Source organism: Danio rerio, chromosome 4 (genome assembly GCF_052040795.2).
Source record: "Danio rerio strain M-AB ecotype USA chromosome 4, GRCz13ab, whole genome shotgun sequence".
NCBI lineage: Eukaryota > Metazoa > Chordata > Actinopteri > Cypriniformes > Danionidae > Danio > Danio rerio.
In genome coordinates this window covers 80,617,167-80,636,956 of record NC_141024.2, presented here as the reverse complement: position 1 = coordinate 80,636,956, position 19,790 = coordinate 80,617,167, and the positions used below count along the sequence as shown (strand labels likewise).

Below are 19,790 nucleotides of genomic sequence, written 5' to 3'. Positions count from 1 at the left end.
TGCTCAGCCCACCACCTACAGGAGTCTCCACCTCTCCCTCCCTTCCCAGACTCCTGTAGTAGTCCAATCCTACAGCTCTAACTCCCACGGAGTTGACCCAGAGCTCTGATCCCCATAGGTTTCTATTCTTTACCTTTCCAGCGTCGAGTTCCTCCGCATCTCATGCTCTCTTCTTCCCAGCGTTGAGTTCCTCCGCATCCTCTTTACTTCCTTCCAGCGTCGAATGCTTCCGCTCTTCTCTCCACCCCCTCTACAACCCCTTTCCCCTACCCACTACATTCCCCTTTCCCAGCGTTGAGTTCCTCCGCTACTTTTCTTCTTTCAGCGTTGAGTTACTCCGCTACTTTCCTATTTCTAGCACCAAATCCCTCTGCTACTCTCCTTTCTTCCGTTAGGCTCCCAACCCTGCCTCCCCGAACCCAACTCCAACAGAGTCCCCAGCCTCTCCTAAGAATCAGTTTCAACTTTTCTCCTGCAGTAACCTATCTCACTTCAATTTACATTCAGCAGCCGGATATGGCACTGACCTCTCGCCTTTTGGGGGGCACTTCAATACGCGGCTGCTGTCCCGAGATGAAAACCTTTGCCTTTTGGGGAGTTCTCGAGACCTACCTGACCTCGAATTCCCCTCTCGCCCTTCTAATGGGAGGGAGCCCCGGGCTCGAGGATATTACGAGCTCAGGGCTCTCTCCCGGGACAGCATGCCAAATACGCTTTATTGATTATCAGCTAAGTGTGAACTCTTGAAGTGTGGTTTATTCATAAACTAATTTCGAGAGGATCACGTGCTTATAATCAACACGGCTGGCTCCTTGTTAGCTCCGTAATCAGCCCTATTAGATGATTACGGAAGCATTATAAATAACCTGAGTTTTCCACTCCAGTTATCTTTGACTTGAAGCTCCCCCCCTTCCACCCCTACATCCTCCCACTTTTTCTGATCGGGCGACACGGTGGCCCAGTGGCTAGCACTGTTGCCTCACAGCAAGAACACCGCTAGTCCAACCCATCGGGCTGGTTGGTGTTTCTGTGTGGAGTTTGCATGTTCTCCCCGTGTTCGCGTGGGTTTTCCCCGGGTTCCCCGGTTTCCTCCCACCGTCCAAAAACATAAACCATAGCCAATCGACTAAAACAAATTATCACCCAATACAACCTGAGTTTACACGTCTCACGGTGACAAGCAGGGGAGTTCTCGAGACCTACCTGACCTCGAATTCCCCTCTCGCCCTTCTAATGGGAGGGAGCCCCGGGCTCGAGGATATTACGAGCTCAGGGCTCTCTCCCGGGACAGCATGCCAAATACGCTTTATTGATTATCAGCTAAGTGTGAACTCTTGAAAAAAGCAATATGGAGCGCTTCACGGATTTGCGTGTCATCCTTGCGCCTCTTGCGGGAGAATCTTCGGTTCCCTTCCCGTTCCACAGTTCCACTTTCCCTTCTTCCTGATTGGCCCGACGCCTGGCTCGGGATTGGTCGACGCAAAGTTCCACAAAGCGTGCTTCCGAATTTGGTCATGTCATGTAGCGTGCCGTTGGCTCTTTGAGAAAGTTCCACTGAACGTGCGCTCCGATTGGCCGCTGGGCGGGACCTCCAGGAAGCGCGATTTATAAAGCGGTGCAGTGGATAGAGGAAGTTAAAAAGGAGACAAAACAGACTATAAAGACGACCACTTTTGTTGTAAATGTTTATTTTGCTTTACAAAAAATAGATATATACATGTATATGTTTTAGGGCTTTATGATAGCATAGAAAATCGCGATTATTTCTAAAATAACATTTTCCTAGACAAATGATTTTTTTTCTGTTATTAAATCATTTACTTAATAATATTAAGGGGTTGAAAAATATTGTTTAGATGCAATTAACTCTAATTCTAAAAATTATAAGTCTAAAAACACTGTCAAGGTGCAAACATTTAGTCTTTAAAACAATTAAGCAAGATAAATGTTTATTTTGTATAAAACAAATAGATATATACATTTATAAGTTTTAGGGCTTTATGATAGCATAGAAAATGCTATTATTTCTAAGATAACATTTCCCTACAAAAATGCATTTTTTTATCTGTGTTATTAAATCATTTACTTAATAATATTAAACAGTTAAAATATATTGTTCAGATGCAAATAACTAATTTTAAAAATTAAGTCTAAGTCTAAAAACACTGTAAAGGTGCAAACATTTAGTCTTTAAAACAAATAGGCAAGATATTCTGACTCTGATTGGCTGTTGTCATTTTCTTTTTTCTTCTTAACTTCTGCTATTAGTGTTTATTTACAGCTCTGGGTTATGCTTTGAGCTGCTCTAGCAAATAGCCGAGCAGCAACTACTGGGAAGGTAGTTTATAAAATAATTTATCATATGTTTGTGATTTTTTTTTTTAAATATTGCATAAACTGTTGTGATAATAAAATAATTTTACGCTATATTGTACTGCCCTAATATGTTAAAAGTATAAATGGTTATATATTTTGTGTAAATAAACATTTTTCTATTTTATTTCTAATCTCTTTGTACATTTCAGCTTTTTTTTAAAGATTTGTTCAGTAGCTACAGTGTCCCAAGAGTGGGTTATCTGTTGTGACTCGAATAACTTTACACAATATTTATATTACACTTTACATTCATCATTTTTTCTATTCATTTATTGCAAACAAGTGTTAAAGGATAAAATAAAGCTTCCAAAAATACACCGCGTACACATATTCATGTGGTTGCTTTAATGTTATTATTGTGTAATTTAAAGGATGGTAATATTAGGGTTCTGTATATTATTCATAAACAAGTTATAAACTGTAGTTTAGCTAACAGTAAAAATAAAAATGGTATAAAATTATATTGTAAATTAAACTTAAGTAAATGTTCAATGTAAATGCAGTAACACCTAAAAATATGTGTATATGTAAATATAACTGTAAACATTGATGTAAATGAAATATTTTAAAATATATTTAATTGAATTTTTAAATAATTTATTAAACTTTAAAAAAATGACAAACCTATTTAAATATCAATGCCTGAAATTTAAATTTGAAAGTATTTTAATGTAATATTTCTTATATCCTACAACCTAATATTTTATGTACTATATTTAGTTTAATCAGTTGTTTAAATATTTTATTATGTGTTATTTAATATTAATAAATAAGTTACCTGAACATTACGGTCAATATAATTTACAAAATTCTAAAACATTTAAAAGTCAATATTTCAGTATGTTTATTATTGAACTATTAAAATATTTTATTTCTTAAAAGGTGTAAAATATAAGTCCTGATTATAAAAACATTTTATCTAACTGACATGCAATTCAAAAAAGCTATATTTAGTTATGTTGCAAATAAACATACAATTATATTTGAATATAATGTAATACATTTATTAAAAAATAATACTATTTTTAATAATTATATGTTACTCAATTTATTTAAAATGGATTTTCTTTTTCAAATGATGTAATATATGATATACAATGAGAGCAGTCTACAGCACATGGCTAATTAATATGCACCTGTCATACCCCAGAAAGCACATGGCTAATTATGCCAGTTCCCGCCTTTGATTTTTTACCATATTGGGTAATTTCTTTAATTTCAGCAAGCATGAGCACCTGTCAAGGTCACAGGTGACCCCAATGGGGTTCAGGGGTCACTACCTTGCAGTCTAAGGCCATGTGACGTCGAGAGGACTGCTGGGGGCCACAGGGTGGGGACAGAGAAGATCCATCAGGTTCCTTTTCGCAGGAGCCATGCTAATCTTCTCTGTATCGATCCAATTTTAGTATATGTGCCACCGTAGCGAGCACAGATCAGCATTCAGGCTCAGGGCATATGTACGCCTCGAATCCCAGCAATGTTCCTCCAAGGTGGTGGGACCTGGAGAGCCATGTTCCCACTTGTATGCCGTGCACTACAGAGCTTTGGCCCTGTCAGTGCTAGGCACACTGATTGATGCAGTAGGTCACCAAGTTTATGGACAGGGGGAAATTAGAGTGTCAGGATAGCCTATGGCAAAGTCCCAGTAAAGCAAGGGCTTTGGAAGTGCATTGGTTGCACAACAAAGCAAACGATCAAAGCATCCCACATTCGTTTTCACCATGCATGTAGACTTTCCAGTTGACCCAGCAGCACCTCCCACGATTTGCTAAACCCATCCTCATGCACCATTTGGAATCGTGAAAAGCCTTTTGTCTTTTTTCATTTCTGTACTTTTACCCACGCACTAAAACAGCAATATGGAGCGCTTCACGGATCTGCGTGTCATCCTTTCGCAGGGGGCATGCTAATCTTCTCTGTATCGATCCAATTTTAGTATATGTGCCACCGTAGCGAGCACAGACCAGTGGTCAGGCTCAGGGCATATGTACGCCTCGAGTCCCAGCAATGTTCCTTCAAGGTGGTGGGACCCGAAGAGCCATGTTCCCACTTATATACCGTGCACTACAGAGCTTTGGCCCTGTCAGTGCTAGGCACACTGATTGATGCAGTAGGTCACCAAGTTTATGGACGGGGGGAAATTAGAGTGTCACGATAGCCTATGGCAATCCCACTAAAGCAAGGGCTTTGGAAGTGCATTAGCACAACAAAACAAATGATCAAAGCATCCCACATTCGTTTTCACCATGCATGTAGACTTTCCAGTTGACCCAGCAGCACCTCCCACGATTTCCTAAACCCATCCTCATGCACCATTTGGAAACGTGAAAAGCCTTTTGTCTTTTTTCATTTCTGTACTTTTACCCACGCACTAAAAAAGCAATATGGAGCGCTTCACGGATTTGCGTGTCATCCTTTCGCAGGGGCCATGCTAATCTTCTCTGTATTGATCCAATTTTAGTATATGTGCCACCGTAGCGAGCACAGATCAGCAGTCAGGCTCAGGGCATATGTACGCCTCGAGTCCCAGCAATGTTCCTCCAAGGTGGTGGGACCTGGAGAGCCATGTTCCCACTTGTATGCCGTGCACTACAGAGCTTTGGCCCTGTCAGTGCTAGGCACACTGATTGATGCAGTAGGTCACCAAGTTTATGGACAGGGGGAAATTAGAGTGTCAGGATAGCCTATGGCAAAGTCCCAGTAAAGCAAGGGCTTTGGAAGTGCATTGGTTGCACAACAAAGCAAACGATCAAAGCATCCCACATTCGTTTTCACCATGCATGTAGACTTTCCAGTTGACCCAGCAGCACCTCTCACGATTTGCTAAACCCATCCTCATGCACCATTTGGAATCGTGAAAAGCCTTTTGTCTTTTTTCATTTCTGTACTTTTACCCACGCACTAAAACAGCAATATGAAGCGCTTCACGGATTTGCGTGTCATCCTTTCGCAGGGGCCATGCTAATATTCTCTGTATCGATCCAATTTTAGTATATGTGCCACCGTAGCGAGCACGGACGAGTGAACAGGCTCAGGGCATATGTACGCCTCGAGTCCCAGCAATGTTCCTCCAAGGTGGTGGGACCTGGAGAGCCATGTTCCCACTTGTATGCCGTGCACTACAGAGCTTTGGCCCTGTCAGTGCTAGGCACACTGATTGATGCAGTAGGTCACCAAGTTTATGGACAGGGGGAAATTAGAGTGTCAGGATAGCCTATGGCAAAGTCCCAGTTAAGCAAGGGCTTTGGAAGTGCATTGGTTGCACAACAAAGCAAACGATCAAAGCATCCCACATTCGTTTTCACCATGCATGTAGACTTTCCAGTTGACCCAGCAGCACCTCCCACGATTTGCTAAACCCATCCTCATGCACCATTTATAATCGTGAAAAGCCTTTTGTCTTTTTTCATTTCTGTACTTTTACCCACGCACTAAAACAGCAATATGGAGCGCTTCACGGATTTGCGTGTCATCCTTTCGCAGGGGCCATGCTAATCTTCTCTGTATCGATCCAATTTTAGTATATGTGCCACCGTAGCGAGCACAGACCAGTGGTCAGGCTCAGGGCATATGTACGCCTCGAGTCCCAGCAATGTTCCTCCAGGGTGGTGGGAACCGGAGAGCCATGTTCCCACTTGTATGCCGTGCACTACAGAGCTTTGGCCCTGTCAGTGCTAGGCACACTGATTGATGCAGTAGGTCACCAAGTTTATGGACGGGGGGAAATTAGAGTGTCAGGATAGCCTATGGCAATCCCACTAAAGCAAGGGCTTTGGAAGTGCATTAGCACAACAAAACAAATGATCAAAGCATCCCACATTCGTTGTCACCATGCATGTAGACTTTCCAGTTGACCCAGCAGCACCTCCCACGATTTGCTAAACCCATCGTCATGCACCATTTGGAAACGTGAAAAGCCTTTTGTCTTTTTTCATTTCTGTACTTTTACCCACGCACTAAAAAAGCAATATGGAGCGCTTCACGGATTTGCGTGTCATCCTTTCGCAAGGGCCATGCTAATCTTCTCTGTATCGATCCAATTTTAGTATATGTGCCACCGTAGCGAGCACAGATCAGCAGTCAGGCTCAGGGCATATGTATGCCTCGAGTCCGAGCAATGTTCCTCCAAGGTGGTGGGACCTGGAGAGCCATGTTCCCACTTGTATGCCGTGCACTACAGAGCTTTGGCCCTGTCAGTGCTAGGCACACTGATTGATGCAGTAGGTCACCAAGTTTATGGACAGGGGGAAATTAGAGTGTCAGGATAGCCTATGGCAAAGTCCCAGTAAAGCAAGGGCTTTGGAAGTGCATTGGTTGCACAACAAAGCAAACGATCAAAGCATCCCACATTCGTTTTCACCATGCATGTAGACTTTCCAGTTGACCCAGCAGCACCTCCCACGATTTGCTAAACCCATCCTCATGCACCATTTGGAATCGTGAAAAGCCTTTTGTCTTTTTTCATTTCTGTACTTTTACCCACGCACTAAAACAGCAATATGGAGCGCTTCACGGATTTGCGTGTCATCCTTTCGCAGGGGCCATGCTAATCTTCTCTGTATCGATCCAATTTTAGTATATGTCCCACCGTAGCGAGCACGGACGAGTGGACAGGCTCAGGGCATATGTACGCCTCGAGTCCCAGCAATGTTCCTCCAAGGTGGTGGGACCTGGAGAGCCATGTTCCCACTTGTATGCCGTGCACTACAGAGCTTTGGCCCTGTCAGTGCTAGGCACACTGATTGATGCAGTAGGTCACCAAGTTTATGGACAGGGGGAAATTAGAGTGTCAGGATAGCCTATGGCAAAGTCCCAGTTAAGCAAGGGCTTTGGAAGTGCATTGGTTGCACAACAAAGCAAACGATCAAAGCATCCCACATTCGTTTTCACCATGCATGTAGACTTTCCAGTTGACCCAGCAGCACCTCCCACGATTTGCTAAACCCATCCTCATGCACCATTTGGAATCGTGAAAAGCCTTTTGTCTTTTTTCATTTCTGTACTTTTACCCACGCACTAAAACAGCAATATGGAGCGCTTCACGGATTTGCGTGTCATCCTTTCGCAGGGGCCATGCTAATCTTCTCTGTATCGATCCAATTTTAGTATATGTGCCACCGTAGCGAGCACAGACCAGTGGTCAGGCTCAGGGCATATGTACGCCTCGAGTCCCAGCAATGTTCCTCCAGGGTGGTGGGAACCGGAGAGCCATGTTCCCACTTGTATGCCGTGCACTACAGAGCTTTGGCCCTGTCAGTGCTAGGCACACTGATTGATGCAGTAGGTCACCAAGTTTATGGACGGGGGGAAATTAGAGTGTCAGGATAGCCTATGGCAAAGTCCCACTAAAGCAAGGGCTTTGGAAGTGCATTAGCACAACAAAACAAATGATCAAAGCATCCCACATTCGTTTTCACCATGCATGTAGACTTTCCAGTTGACCCAGCAGCACCTCCCACGATTTCCTAAACCCATCGTCATGCACCATTTGGAAACGTGAAAAGCCTTTTGTCTTTTTTCATTTCTGTACTTTTACCCACGCACTAAAAAAGCAATATGGAGCGCTTCACGGATTTGCGTGTCATACTTTCGCAGGGGCCATGCTAATCTTCTCTGTACCGATCCAATTTTAGTATATGTGCCACCATAGCGAGCCAGATCAGCAGTCAGGCTCAGGGCATATGTACGCCTCGAGTCCCAGCAATGTTCCTCCAAGGTGGTGGGACCTGGAGAGCCATGTTCCCACTTGTATGCCGTGCACTACAGAGCTTTGGCCCTGTCAGTGCTAGGCACACTGATTGATGCAGTAGGTCACCAAGTTTATGGACAGGGGGAAATTAGAGTGTCAGGATAGCCTATGGCAAAGTCCCAGTAAAGCAAGGGCTTTGGAAGTGCATTGGTTGCACAACAAAGCAAACGATCAAAGCATCCCACATTCGTTTTCACCATGCATGTAGACTTTCCAGTTGACCCAGCAGCACCTCCCACGATTTGCTAAACCCATCCTCATGCACCATTTGGAATCGTGAAAAGCCTTTTGTCTTTTTTCATTTCTGTACTTTTACCCACGCACTAAAACAGCAATATGGAGCGCTTCACGGATTTGCGTGTCATCCTTTCGCAGGGGCCATGCTAATCTTCTCTGTATCGATCCAATTTTAGTATATGTGCCACCGTAGCGAGCACGGAGGAGTGGACAGGCTCAGGGCATATGTACGCCTCGAGTCCCAGCAATGTTCCTCCAAGGTGGTGGGACCTGGAGAGCCATGTTCCCACTTGTATGCCGTCCACTACAGAGCTTTGGCCCTGTCAGTGCTAGGCACACTGATTGATGCAGTAGGTCACCAAGTTTATGGACAGGGGGGAATTAGAGTGTCAGGATAGCCTATGGCAAAGTCCCAGTAAAGCAAGGGCTTTGGAAGTGCATTGGTTGCACAACAAAGCAAACGATCAAAGCATCCCACATTCGTTTTCACCATGCATGTAGACTTTCCAGTTGACCCAGCAGCACCTCCCACGATTTGCTAAACCCATCCTCATGCACCATTTGGAATCGTGAAAAGCCTTTTGTCTTTTTTCATTTCTGTACTTTTACCCACGCACTAAAACAGCAATATGGAGCGCTTCACTGATTTGCGTGTCATCCTTTCGCAGGGGCCATGCTAATCTTCTCTGTATCGATCCAATTTTAGTATATGTGCCACCGTAGCAAGCACAGACCAGCAGTCAGGCTCAGGGCATATGTACGCCTCGAGTCCCAGCAATGTTCCTTCAAGGTGGTGGGACCCAAATAGCCATGTTCCCACTTGTATGCCGTGCACTACAGAGCTTTGGCCCTGTCAGTGCTAGGCACACTGATTGATGCAGTAGGTCACCAAGTTTATGGACAGGGGGAAATTAGAGTGTCAGGATAGCCTATGGCAAAGTCCCACTAAAGCAAGGGCTTTGGAAGTGCATTAGCACAACAAAACAAACGATCAAAGCATCCCACATTCGTTTTCACCATACATGTAGACTTTCCAGTTGACCCAGTAGCACCTCCCACGATTTGCTAAACCCATCCTCATGCACCATTTGGAATCGTGAAAAGCCTTTTGTCTTTTTTCATTTCTGTACTTTTACCCACGCACTAAAACAGCAATATGGAGCGCTTCACGGATTTGCGTGTCATCCTTTCGCAGGGGCCATGCTAATATTCTCTGTATCGATCCAAGTATATGTTTTTTTTTTTCAAAACATCAGTTCAGAAGCATATAAAAATATCATTTACAAACATTCCTTATGACATTATGTTGGTTTCAAAACAGGAAAACAACAAGCATAATCATTCTGGCAAATCTATTTTCAAACCATCTAGTGAGTACGTAATATAAGGAGTATTCAACATAAACGTTTTGTAAAATTCAGTCTCTTTTTCTTCCATTCTAAAATATTGTTCCACAGTTTTAATATAGTTTTCCAGTTTCTTTTACACATTGTCCATAACTCCATTTTAGCATGTTTATTTTTAACAATGTTTCTCCTTTCTCAAATTACAGTTCTTGCAACTGATAGAAACAAATTGGCAATTCTTGTTTTACTTCCATTAAAACTAGGGATGCACGATATATCGGCGCCCATATCGTTATTGTCCGATAAATGCTATTTTTAAGATTATCGTTATCGATCCGATGTTGACACCTTGCAATTTCGAAATCATATCTTTTTTGCTTCAAGTATAGACTATTCAGTTCATAAGAGCAGTTCAATCTTTTATGAAGTTTGCTGTATAAAAATATAACAATTTAAAATATTTATTATTATCGGCCTATACATATCGGCTATCGGCCTCCAAGTCTGAAGAATTATCGGTTATCGGTATCGGCCAAAAAATCCATATCGGTGCATCCCTAATTAAAACCAAATAAAAATATTTTATACCATTCTGTCTCCTCCTCAATCAGTTTTACTTTTCATCATTTGTTTAATACTTTCTTTTAACTTTGCCATAAATGTATTAAATTCAACACATTTTAAAAACAAATGCATAATACCTTCATTTTCCAGTCCACATATTTTGCATAATGCATTCTCACTGCTTCCAATTTGTGCCAGTTTTGTTTCAGTGAAAATAACATTATGTCTGATGAAATAATCCAACGTTTCAATTTTTGCGTCTAAATATTTCCATTTTAAATTCTTCCAGATTCCCTCTTCGTCTATTTCCACAAATATTTTTTTCCAAAATTGTTCTGAAACTGGTCTTTTATGCACTTTGTTTCTGAAACAAATGTAGAAATTTTTGAGAACACATTCTTGAAAATCTTTCTCATTTTCCTTTAAAAACATTTTCACATTATTCCTTCATTCGAATCTATGATTTCAAAACTTTCTGGATCCACACCTACAAATGTTTCCATAATTTATCGTCCACCCAAACTAAATAATGAATTTCTAAATGACTTTGCTGCTTTTTAACACATATTACCACCCTCTCACCTAATATTATGGTTTTAGGAGATTTTAATATTCATGTGGATAATTTTAATAACTCCCTTACAAGAGATTTTATATCCTGTCTTGAGAGCTTTGGACTTCAACAGCATGTCAATGTTCCCACACACTCTAAAGGACACACCCTCAACCTCATCTGCTGCTCTGGTGTTTCACCCATTGACCTCTCTGCTGAGGAACTCCCTATAACGGATAATTTTCTCCTCTGATTTAATTTTGCACTCTCTCTTTCTTCCACCAAATCTCTCCGTACTATTTCCTTCCGTAACATAAAACATATTAATTTAGAATCCTTTTTTTGCTAGTATTAACTCTCTTCCTGAAATTACTAACCTTTCATCACCAAATGATTTAGTTTCTCATTACAACACTGGACTTCACTATAAGTCTCTGTAATAAAGTTCACGGCCCTTTGGCCGCCTGGAAGAAGGAGGCGGAGAACCGACGTAGTTTAAAAATATTTATTAATAACAGGGACGGCAGCTCCTCACGGAGACAATGGGGGGGTTGACGCCACAGCCCCTGCGAGACCTATATGAGATGGGCCGAGAGAACAGGAGATGAAAAAAAAGGAAAGACAGAGTACGGCAGGAAAGGGGAGAGAGGAAAATGAAAAAAAAAATTGGGGTTCGGTTCTCCAGACACGCTGCCACTCGGTCCTCCACCAGCTGAGAGATGCGATGACGTGCTGGGAGCCCTGTGGAGGAATCTATCCACCCGTCTGTCTTCTGGCGTCCGGCGGCGGTTCTCCTGGCTGGCTGGCGGCATCTCTGGTCTCCTGCTCCGCTTCCGTGGATGGATGCAGGCTCTGGCATCATGGTGGATCGCGGCAACTCCCCCGGGTTCTGTGGGATGGCTCCCTTCAGCACTTTCCCCTTCGGTGGTGAGCCCTGCGTCTCCTGCTCCTCCCCATGCTGGGAGACGGCAGCAGGCAGATCCTTTCCTTGCCAGCCTCAGGCCGTCCCGGCACTCTGGGCAGACGAACAGGTTTCTCCTCCACTCGGGTTAACTCCCAAACACTCGCCCCTCTCTCAGCGGCAAGGGCATCTGGACAACGCGTCCCTCCTTCTCCCGGGCTTCGGCACCACTGTAATAAAGTTCATGGCCCTTTGGCCGCCAGAAAGAAGGAGGCGGAGAACCAACGCAGTTTTAAAATATTTATTAATAACAGGGACGGCAGTCTCCGTGTCTAAACCAAAACGGACGGACGGCAGCTCCTCACGAAGACTGCCGTCAAACTGAAAGCAAAAGTAAAATATGTCCGGGCCCGGTCCTCTCTCGGCTTCCTCTGCCATAGTTCCTCCTTTTATGGTCCAGAGCTCCTTCCGTGGGATCCGAGGCAGGTGCGCACCGCAGGTGTATCCACTTACGCGGTGGCCTTACTCCGTTCCCACGGCTCTCGGCCACGCCCCCTCGCCACAGTCTCATATGGATTTTTTGAACATCTGACAGAAATAAAGTCAATCAGGTAAGCAATGAGCGTAGCTGCTGCTGCTTCTCTTCTGTTTCTGCATATTAACAGCAGGTGTTCATCATCAGTCCTCAATCATCACTTAATTAAACTCATCATCGGCTCATTAACTTTACTCTGCTGCTGAGTAAATTTTGCTCAATTTAGAGAGGGACCAAATGTTCTCTGAACTGAGTAAATTTTACTCTGATGATTTTACTGTGTACAGGTATGGATCATATGTTTTGTCCCAGCTAAGATCTTAAAATGTTCTTTACTTCTCATAGTAACAACTAATGATAATAATTGTCATGGTCACATATATTGCTGTATATGAAGGGATATTTATTTATTAGCATGATGGTTGCTATATTTTAATGAAACAACTGTTTACTATGTGAATGGAGCTATCAAACCGACACGAGCGTTGAAAATAATACATAAGCTAAACTTTTTCAGGTTTTGTGCAGCCATATATACATATAAGTAATATCACAGTATAAAAATAACCTACAACACGAAATCTCTAGGACAGGTGAACTTTCTGACGACACAGCGTCACCAGCACAGACCAAACACTGCACAAAGAATGAGATATTTCAAACATGATGTGACCTTAGCATTAATGTAACAATAAAAATAACTTACCGCACAAAATCTCTGTAATGGATGAACGTCTGACAGCGCAGCGTCAGGCACACAGACAAAATACTGCACACACAGTGAAATATTTTAAATGTGATGTGAGCAAAACATACTGTTTATCAGAACAGGATAAAAATAACCTACCGCTCTAAATCACTATGACAGGTGTACTTGCTGACAGCGCAGCCTCACGAACAAAGACAAAATGCTGCACAAAGAGTGAAAAACTTCGAACGTGATGTAACCAGAACATATTGTGCATCAATATAACAGTATAAAAATAACTTACCACACGAAATCTCAACAACAGGTGTACTTTCTGAAGGCGCAGCCTCACGAATACTGCTCAAAAAGTGAGATATTTCAAACATGTCGTGAACAAAACATACTGTGCATCAATATAACAGTATAAAAATAACTTTCCACACAAAATCACTTTAACATACGAACTAATCTCGACAGCAGATGAACTTTCTGACCCGATAAATTGAGCATTCAGAGCAAGAGAAACTTTGGAAAATCCTCAGCGCTGATTGGCCCTGATTTTAAACTTTAGACAATGCATCCCTCCGATTAGCCCAGGGTCTAAGCAAACTGTAGACAATCGCGGCTTCTCGTTGGACGAGAGTCTACAGTCTACAGTTACCATTGCACGTTCCCTGGGCAGATGTCTGCGAACTCCCCAAATGTGGGAATCTCGACTGCATAATTTCTGGTAGTGGGGGACTGCGTTCGCGCTCTCCCCTGAGCACAGTGGTTCAAGACAGAGTTCAGGCGGTAGCGTCGGGCCCGGCTGGAGCGGCGCTTCCCTCTCTTCCTCGTCCTTTGCCAAGCCTCTTTTGCTCCAGTAGAGCTGCGCGCGCCTGTGGAAGGCCTGCCCACCCGTCGCTGGAAGAGTCTGTTCTGACGCCGAAAACTACTCGAAAGGTCCCCCCTCAAAGCGGTTTGACCAGGTGAAGGAACACGCAAAGAGAGCCCCCGGTGGCTTTTGTCCGCCAAGCGAGTGTGCCCTGTGGAATGTCAGGATTTTATTTGCCAGCCTGCCGCTGTTACTGATGGAACGAATGCAGACCGTGTGAAAGGTCATCATTTTATCTGCCATTAAGTAAGCGAACGCTTCTGCTCGGATCAGAGGTAACTTTGTTTCAAGAACTGCAATCTTTTGCAGACGTCTGTGGCGTTTTAGGCAGAGGGACGGTTCTAAACCAATCTGAACCAGAGGCAATTTCGCAGCCAGCCGTCGGTGGTTTCCCGTCCCAGGAATGTAAGGTGCTTGCAGCGAGAGGTTGTTTCGTTAGCGCTTCCGCTTTCGTCAGTGAAGTTCTTTTGCGGAACGTTTGTAGATCCCGTCGTGTTCTTCAAGCTATGTCGTTTGAGCACTGTGCTGATAGGCTGACGTAAGAAAACAGGACACAAAATATACAAGGCAAGAGTGCAAAGCACGGAGCTCTAGGCAAAGGCGGTCCGAACCGCAGCAAAGCAGGAGGTCGACATGTCCAAATAGACCAAATCAGAAACTAAGCAGAGAAAAACGACATCTGTAGAGAAAGAAAACAGATGGAGGAAAAGAAAGAACAAGAGGATCCCCTCCCCTCCCCCCATAGAGGGTCTGTTATCCCCAGATCGAGTGCGTCCAGTGGAATCCATGTGTTGGCAGCCCCAACTGATGACAAAACACAAAGCAAGCATCCGGAGGAAGCTCAAACTCTTCATGCGTTGCCACAGTTACTAGCGAGTGGTTTGCAGGCACAGGCACGTCTGCTGCAAGTACAGCGCCGTCAGGGGACAGGGGTTGCTGGCCCATTCCCCATGCTCGGTTGCTGGGCATCACCGCCCTGGAGTACGGCCGATAGAAAACGGCGGCTGCCATTTGCGCCACCCGGCAACTCATACCTACCTGGCAGGGGAGATACCATGATCAAGAAGGTGGTTCACCCAGGGCGAGGCTTGGCCATTGCACTCCGGCCACGCTGACCCCTGCGAATTCCCCAAATGTTGGAATCTCGACGTCATAATTTCTGGTAGTGGGGGACTGCGTTCGCGCTCTCCCCTGAGTACAGTGGTTCAAGACAGAGATCAGGCAGTAGCGTCGGACCCGGCTGGAGCGGCGCTTCCCTCTCTTCCTCGTCCTTTGCCAAGCCTCTTTTGCTTCAGTAGAGCCGCGCGTGCCTGTGGAAGGCCTGCCCACCCGTCGCTAGAAGAGTCTGTTCTGTTGCCGAAAACTACTCGAAAGGTCCCCCCTCAAAGCGGTTTGACCAGGTGAAAGAACACGCAAAGAGAGCCCCCGGTGGCTTTTGTCCGCCAAGCGAGTGTGCCCTGTGGAATGTCAGAATTTTATTTGCCGGCCGGCCGCTGTTACTGACAGAACGAATGTAGACTGTGTGAAAGGTCATCATTTTTTCTGCCATTGAGTAAGCGAACGCTTCTGCTCGGATCAGAGGTAACTTTGTTTCAAGAACTGCAATCTTTTGCAGACGTCTGTCGTTTAAGGTTTGCAGGGAATTTTTTCGTCAAATCCTCGTACAACGTCAAGTCATGACATTTGACAGATCCACGCCCTAGTATCATGGGTCATCCAGTGAGCAGAGAGCCATAAAACAAGGATAAAACAAGGATAAAACAAGGCGTACGCGTTGGTCAATCGAGCGAACAAAGCCAACTCAGCGTGACAAGCTCCCTGCAGGTATTAGGGCCAATTTACAATCCGGGCCCGACACAGCTGTACAGGTCCTTGCGAAATGTCCCCTTTCGTCACATTTGAAGCACCTGAATTCTGGGCGTTCCTTCATCACATTTTCTGAGCTCATGCATAGTCGACAGGTTTTTACCTGATTGGTGTGCATGACTCTAAAGTGCTGTGGCGCTTCCGCCGTCTCGATTTTGGTACTGTATGGTAAGGAGACCATCTCTTCCGGAAATCTGTTTTTTACAAACCTTGTTCCATCTTGTATGTTTGTGCCAGGATACAATCTTCTTTTAATTTTAGATATGGGGAAAACTCCCCATCTCTCTAGCTTGCTTAACATTTCTTCATTTGCTAGGTAAACAGGCAGATGCTTGAACGAAACAACATAGTCTCTGTTTTGTAACCTCCGTACTTCAGATTTCACTCCTTTAATTGTCAATCCATTGTCTATTAAAATTTCGGTGTCATCTTCAGTCTCCATTGTTACTTCATACTCCCTTTGTTTGTTTGGGTCTCACCGCCAGCATTCTTCCTTCTCCAATCAGCTCCGTGACTGCTTTGGTTATATCAAATCTTCTTGCATCTTTTACATTTTCTACTTCTACAGTTACTGTTGCTTCCTTTGTGCATACTCTTCTTTGTACCTCTTGCTTATCCTTACCTTTCTCACCTCTTCGTTGGCCGGGCTCTTCATTTTATTTATCTCTTTGTCTGTTGTCAAGTCCATTTTCTTTACCTCTCCGTCTATTATCCAGCCCATTTTCTTTATCCTTTCTTGCAAGTCCCTCCATCTCCATGTCGTTGCCGGGGAATCTGTCCATGATTAAAAATAAAACACACTACATAACCACCCTTCAGTCAGCAAAATGCTGCTGTTAGGTGGTTTTTAAAGACAAAAAGAAAACAAACAAACAAAAACACTCAAGGTCAATAAACAAAAAGGTAGACAAACAAAATGGGGAGAGCCTTTCTCTCCTTACTGCTGCCAACTCACTTCCTGTTTGCTCTATAGCCCCCTCAGGGTGGTGTGGCCGTAAGCAATGACAGCTGTCAAGTGTTGGCTATTGAAACTAGGCGCAGCCCCAGGAGGCGAGCACAGATTAGCTGCCTGCAGCGCCAATGAGCTGGACAGCCGGAGCTGGGCAAGCTGTGAAGCACCAGATTCCATGTCACGGTACTGCGGTGTGGCTCCCAGGAGACAGCTCCTGCCAAGCTTGCATGTCAGGATGGCCGAGCGGTCTAAGGCGCTGCGTTCAGGTCGCAGTCTCCACTGGAGGCGTGGGTTCGAATCCCACTTCTGACAAACCGAGCCTGTGGCAGTGCGCTCAGGCTGAATTCTTTAACTCTCTGCCCCCATGTCCGAATGATACAGTAACACTGACAAAGTGCCGCATCACGCGGGCTTTAATGCAAGTGCACTGAAAGGGGATCAAAAGAATTGTCCTGGGATGGTGTTGCTTTTTAAGGTTTGCAGGGCATTTTTTTCGTCAAATCCTCGTACAACGTCAAGTCATGACATTTGACAGATCCATGCCCTTGTATCGTGGATCATCCAGTGAGCAGAGAGCCAATTGAGAATGTGCGTAAAAGCAAATCTGAATGTTTCCGCCCAGTTGCTAACAGGAGACCCTCCGCTTGTAAAGCCATCGTGATAACCACAGGAGCCTCCGGTTAGGGTGAGAGCACTGTCTTGTGGTGCCAGCGCAGAGAGACGGAAAGTCACTTTCCACAATGTTTTCATTCAATGTTCTACGCTGGTGGAATCACCTTCCCATTCCCACTCGGATTACGGATACACCGGTGTCCTTCAAACGACAGCTAACACCCATCTCTTCAGAGTACACCCGAACCCCGGTGAATATCCCTCTCTCTAAAGAAAACGAAACTCCTACTCCAGCACTAAATTCTCTGAGCACAAACAAATTACTTGGAATAAATAGCCCTTTTTCGTATGCATTGCCTCGTCTTGTTGAATACCTCCACTATTGTATGTCGCTTTGGACAAAAGTGTCCGCTAATTGTATGCTTCCGCCCAGTTTCGAACAGGAGACCTTTAGCGTGTAATGCAAACATGATAAACACTACACTACGGAAACCAATAGGCCAGTGCTGCTTCAAGTATTTATAGTCTTTTTTTATAGAGCTGTCTTGTACTGTCTGCACCGTGAAGGGCCAGCAAACGCACTGGCCACCTGCTCATGCACAACACAAAGCTAAAAGAAATCAGATTCTACGCAAGTTTGCGACACCGCGAGGGGCGGTAAACACTGAGCTGAATTCAAACTTCTAGCCTCACACCGCTCTGCAGAAAGAATGTTTTCAGTGAACGTCAGTACTCAACAGAAGCCTGATTTGACAATTGTCATAAAAGCCAGAGGTTGTTTCCGCCCAGTTTCGAACTGGGGACCTTTCGCGTGTGAGGCGAACGTGATAACCACTACACTACGGAAACCTTCAAGCAGATCGAGCTGATAACCCTTTTTGATTGGGTGCCTGTCGACGATCATTGCTGGTGCGGCAATGGATGCTATTATTTTCTCGCCAAAAGAAGAGCACTGTTTCTGCTCGGTTTCGAACCGAGGACCTTTCGCGTGTTAGGCGAACGTGATGACCACTACACTACAGAAACCCCACAAGTGCTTTCACCAGCGAAGTTAGGCCTGCAAGGATAAAACAAGGCGTACGCGTTGGTCAATCGAGCGGACAAAGCCAACTCGGCGTGACAAGCTCCCTGCAGGTATTAGGGCCAATTTACAATCCGGGCCCGACACAGCTGTACAGGTCCTTGCGAAATGTCCCCTTTCGTCACATTTGAAGCACCTGAATTCTGGGCGTTCCTTCATCACATTTTCTGAGCTCATGCATAGTCGACAGGTTTTTACCTGATTGGTGTGCATGACTCTAAAGTGCTGTGGCGCTTCCGCCGTCTCGATTTTGGTACTGTATGGTAAGGAGACCATCTCTTCCGGAAATCTGTTTTTTACAAACCTTGTTCCATCTTCTATGTTTGTGCCAGGATACAATCTTCTTTTAATTTTAGATATGGGGAAAACTCCCCATCTCTCTAGCTTGCTTAACATTTCTTAATTTGCTAGGTAAACAGGCAGATGCTTGAACGAAACAACATAGTCTCTGTTTTGTAACCTCCGTACTTCAGATTTCACTCCTTTAATTGTCAATCCATTGTCTATTAAAATTTCGGTGTCATCTTCAGTCTCCATTGTTACTTCATACTCCCTTTGTTTGTTTGGGTCTCACCGCCAGCATTCTTCCTTCTCCAATCAGCTCCGTGACTGCTTTGGTTATATCAAATCTTCTTGCATCTTTTACATTTTCTACTTCTACAGTTACTGTTGCTTCCTTTGTGCATACTCTTCTTTGTACCTCTTGCTTATCCTTACCTTTCTCACCTCTTCGTTGGCCGGGCTCTTCATTTTATTTATCTCTTTGTCTGTTGTCAAGTCCATTTTCTTTACCTCTCCGTCTATTATCCAGCCCATTTTCTTTATCCTTTCTTGCAAGTCCCTCCATCTCCATGTCGTTGCCGGGGAATCTGTCCATGATTAAAAATAAAACACACTACATAACCACCCTTCAGTCAGCAAAATGCTGCTGTTAGGTGGTTTTTAAAGACAAAAAGAAAACAAACAAACAAAAACACTCAAGGTCAATAAACAAAAAGGTAGACAAACAAAATGGGGAGAGCCTTTCTCTCCTTACTGCTGCCAACTCACTTCCTGTTTGCTCTATAGCCCCCTCAGGGTGGTGTGGCCGTAAGCAATGACAGCTGTCAAGTGTTGGCTATTGAAACTAGGCGCAGCCCCAGGAGGCGAGCACAGATTAGCTGCCTGCAGCGCCAATGAGCTGGACAGCCGGAGCTGGGCAAGCTGTGAAGCACCAGATTCCATGTCACGGTACTGCGGTGTGGCTCCCAGGAGACAGCTCCTGCCAAGCTTGCATGTCAGGATGGCCGAGCGGTCTAAGGCGCTGCGTTCAGGTCGCAGTCTCCACTGGAGGCGTGGGTTCGAATCCCACTTCTGACAAACCGAGCCTGCGGCAGTGCGCTCAGGCTGAATTCTTTAACTCTCTGCCCCCATGTCCGAATGATACAGTAACACTGACAAAGTGCCGCATCACGCG

General features: G+C 44.6%; 1 long non-coding RNA gene, 15 other non-coding genes and 2 pseudogenes across 16 annotated transcripts; 3 read left to right on the top strand and 15 right to left on the bottom strand.

Moving 5' to 3' along the window:
- Window positions 1–3,732: 3,732 nt before the first annotated feature.
- Window positions 3,733–3,806, bottom strand: LOC137495125 (U6 spliceosomal RNA; annotated as a pseudogene).
- Window positions 3,807–4,229: 423 nt separating this feature from the next.
- Window positions 4,230–4,336, bottom strand: LOC141382062 (U6 spliceosomal RNA). The gene has a single exon (XR_015485087.1). It is a non-coding gene; the product is annotated as a U6 spliceosomal RNA (small nuclear RNA).
- A 418-nt stretch (window positions 4,337–4,754) lies between these two features.
- LOC137494806 (U6 spliceosomal RNA) lies at window positions 4,755–4,861 on the bottom strand. Its single transcript, XR_015484868.1, has one exon. It is a non-coding gene; the product is annotated as a U6 spliceosomal RNA (small nuclear RNA).
- Window positions 4,862–5,284: 423 nt separating this feature from the next.
- On the bottom strand, window positions 5,285–5,391 carry LOC137494622 (U6 spliceosomal RNA). The gene has a single exon (XR_015485114.1). It is a non-coding gene; the product is annotated as a U6 spliceosomal RNA (small nuclear RNA).
- Window positions 5,392–5,814: 423 nt separating this feature from the next.
- Window positions 5,815–5,921, bottom strand: LOC137494971 (U6 spliceosomal RNA). Its single transcript, XR_015484704.1, has one exon. It is a non-coding gene; the product is annotated as a U6 spliceosomal RNA (small nuclear RNA).
- A 418-nt stretch (window positions 5,922–6,339) lies between these two features.
- On the bottom strand, window positions 6,340–6,446 carry LOC141382051 (U6 spliceosomal RNA). The gene has a single exon (XR_015485008.1). It is a non-coding gene; the product is annotated as a U6 spliceosomal RNA (small nuclear RNA).
- A 423-nt stretch (window positions 6,447–6,869) lies between these two features.
- On the bottom strand, window positions 6,870–6,980 carry LOC141382052 (U6 spliceosomal RNA). The gene has a single exon (XR_015485091.1). It is a non-coding gene; the product is annotated as a U6 spliceosomal RNA (small nuclear RNA).
- Window positions 6,981–7,399: 419 nt separating this feature from the next.
- LOC141384308 (U6 spliceosomal RNA) lies at window positions 7,400–7,506 on the bottom strand. Its single transcript, XR_015484703.1, has one exon. It is a non-coding gene; the product is annotated as a U6 spliceosomal RNA (small nuclear RNA).
- A 420-nt stretch (window positions 7,507–7,926) lies between these two features.
- Window positions 7,927–8,029, bottom strand: LOC141382082 (U6 spliceosomal RNA). Its single transcript, XR_015485178.1, has one exon. It is a non-coding gene; the product is annotated as a U6 spliceosomal RNA (small nuclear RNA).
- A 426-nt stretch (window positions 8,030–8,455) lies between these two features.
- On the bottom strand, window positions 8,456–8,562 carry LOC137494621 (U6 spliceosomal RNA). Its single transcript, XR_015489245.1, has one exon. It is a non-coding gene; the product is annotated as a U6 spliceosomal RNA (small nuclear RNA).
- A 423-nt stretch (window positions 8,563–8,985) lies between these two features.
- Window positions 8,986–9,092, bottom strand: LOC137494871 (U6 spliceosomal RNA). The gene has a single exon (XR_015484870.1). It is a non-coding gene; the product is annotated as a U6 spliceosomal RNA (small nuclear RNA).
- Window positions 9,093–9,512: 420 nt separating this feature from the next.
- LOC137495089 (U6 spliceosomal RNA) lies at window positions 9,513–9,613 on the bottom strand (annotated as a pseudogene).
- Window positions 9,614–10,346: 733 nt separating this feature from the next.
- LOC141381902 (uncharacterized) lies at window positions 10,347–16,532 on the bottom strand. The gene is made up of 2 exons (XR_015942113.1): window positions 13,254–16,532; window positions 10,347–13,172 (listed from the first exon to the last, which is right to left on the bottom strand). It is a non-coding gene; the product is annotated as an uncharacterized LOC141381902 (long non-coding RNA).
- Window positions 14,854–15,017, top strand: LOC137494476 (U1 spliceosomal RNA). Its single transcript, XR_015486765.1, has one exon. It is a non-coding gene; the product is annotated as a U1 spliceosomal RNA (small nuclear RNA).
- A 338-nt stretch (window positions 16,533–16,870) lies between the features above and the next one.
- trnal-cag (transfer RNA leucine (anticodon CAG)) lies at window positions 16,871–16,953 on the top strand. The gene has a single exon. It is a non-coding gene; the product is annotated as a tRNA-Leu (tRNA).
- Window positions 16,954–18,029: 1,076 nt separating this feature from the next.
- Window positions 18,030–18,102, bottom strand: trnav-cac (transfer RNA valine (anticodon CAC)). The gene has a single exon. It is a non-coding gene; the product is annotated as a tRNA-Val (tRNA).
- Window positions 18,103–18,206: 104 nt separating this feature from the next.
- trnav-aac (transfer RNA valine (anticodon AAC)) lies at window positions 18,207–18,279 on the bottom strand. The gene has a single exon. It is a non-coding gene; the product is annotated as a tRNA-Val (tRNA).
- Window positions 18,280–19,610: 1,331 nt separating this feature from the next.
- On the top strand, window positions 19,611–19,693 carry trnal-cag (transfer RNA leucine (anticodon CAG)). Its single transcript has one exon. It is a non-coding gene; the product is annotated as a tRNA-Leu (tRNA).
- Window positions 19,694–19,790: the final 97 nt, after the last annotated feature.